Genomic DNA, 2319 nt, shown 5'->3' on the forward strand with positions numbered 1-2319 from the left:
AAAAAATATGCCAGAAGCTTGAATGTGCAAATTTACCAATTTTGAGTTATTGGGTTGAATTGATTAACCTTTGGATGTTCTATGTTATACCAAAACCCAAAATGCCATACGTACACGTAAACCACAATATTTTACAATGCCAATTACATGAATATATGTAGAATTAAGTCTCATAAAACAAACATTCAAACTAGATTTCCCAACATTTTAATTTCTACACGTTCATGTTTCCGTCATAAGGGGACGATATGTATGTATGTGTGTATAAAAAGAAAAGGTTTTGTTATTGAGATCAAATTCATTTATAATATTTATCAAAACTTTGCTTTGTTAATTACAAAAATTAATATGTATATATACCACACTAAGTGTGAATGATGCTAATAGTTATTATAATAGCATGACAATACTGAGAATGATTATTATGTAATAATAAATTAAGTCGTTGAGATCAAATTCAAATATCATCACGCTTATGTAGATATATCTCAAAACTTTGCATTGTTAATTACCAGGAAACGGATTTTATGGAAATTGCCTTTTTTCCTGCTAACGAGATAGAGCATATTCGATTAAGAATGTCCACGATTTAGCTTTCCCTGATTCCATATATACACATCTGATGTTGCCTTTTTTGCCTTTTTTAAGATATTTGCCTTTTTTAAGATATTTGCTTTTTTTAATATATTTGCCTTTTTTGCCTTTTCCACCTTTAAAAAAGTGATTATAGCATTTACAATTTTTTTTAAGATTAAAAAATTTACACATTGCCCATGCGGCTTATAGAATCGCAGAGACCTCTTGCCAAATTGGTGTTGGAAATATTCAAAGCCGTTTTCTCAGCTAACGAAGGCTTGGACACAATAAGTGGTGTGTATAAAATTGTAAATGGCGAGGAAACGCCCTTATTCCTGATAATATGAACGTTTCAAACGTTCCATGTTTAAATTGGGCGCCGCTTGTATCAACTTACGTCGAGCACACATTTAGTACATTCAAGGCTTTTCTTCGTGAAAATCGAATGAAAATGCTGCCAGAAAACTTCAAAATGCCTCTTGTGGTTCAGTGTTACTAGAACTATACAGATTAAAGTTTTATGAGTTAGAAACTCGAAAGGATAAAATAGTCAAAGATTCAAAGTACAAATTTTTCATATAATGAAACTAGTTCATAGTTTTTCTCTTTTTACTTGTAATATAAACATTTCTAAAATAAATGTGTTTTTTGATTGTTCTTCGTATTTTCTGTCTTTTTTTAGTGCCTTTTCCTGCCTTTTTCGCTATTTTGTTTTGCCTTTTTTGCACCACCTAGTGCCTTTTCCTGCCTTTTTCACTATTTTATTTTGCCTTTTCCAGCCTATTTCGTTATTTTATTTTGCCTTTTTTATAGGTTTTTAGGTCCTAAAAATTACAAACATTATTGTTTCAAAGAACTTTTGATAATGCATTGGAATTCATACTTGACGAAGAGACAATATTGCATCTAAGTTTGAAACTTTTTGGTCAGAATTACTAAGAAAATCGAGTGTACAGTTTTACAGCTCATTAAATTTTAGGATAACAAAGTGCAAATTTGAAGTGCCTTAAAAAAAATTTTAAATTAACACCAATTTTAAACTCCTTCAAAGTTGCACTTTATTATACGAAAATTGAATGCGCTATAAAACTGCACACTCGATTTTTTTTATTCATTCTGACTAAAAAGTTTGAAACTATTGTGGCAATTTGTGGATTCTTTTTAATTTTCTTACAAAGTTTTGAAATTTGGATTCATGTAAATACATATGTAGGTTTTATTATATAATAAGCAATACTTTTATACAAAATTAATGATTGAAAAACAGAAAATATTCAAAATTATATCATTTTCAATTGGAAACACTTCAAGCGTATTAATTGGCAGAAAGTCTTTTATTGTTCAGGTCTGTTCTGAAAACGGTACGATTTAAAATTGGTGCGATTTGCAAAATATTTTTTTAATAAACAAAATGGAAGTAATAAATATTTCAAATACAAACCGCTAAAAACAGAAGAAATCTCCATAAAAGATTTTGTAAATCTCACCAATTTCAAATCGTATGATTTGCCTGATTATACAGTATTTAAGTTTATTAAAAGAATGTCTTCTAATAAGTCTTCGTCTATACTTGCTCTTAAGTCTGATAAAATAAATTTTAAAGTTGAAAATGCTTTTCGACCATGATAAAAACATACCAAGGTAGAACCGTTCTCTCAATTTGTCGGCCATGATTTTTTTTTTAAGTTTGCCAACATTTTCAATCATATAAAAGTGAAAATAAAATGAAAATGAAAATGTGTG

Source organism: Rhagoletis pomonella, unplaced genomic scaffold, assembly GCF_013731165.1.
Source record: "Rhagoletis pomonella isolate Grant_MI unplaced genomic scaffold, Rhpom_1.0 Rhpom_scaffold_00001, whole genome shotgun sequence".
In the NCBI taxonomy this organism is placed as follows: Eukaryota; Metazoa; Arthropoda; class Insecta; order Diptera; family Tephritidae; genus Rhagoletis; species Rhagoletis pomonella.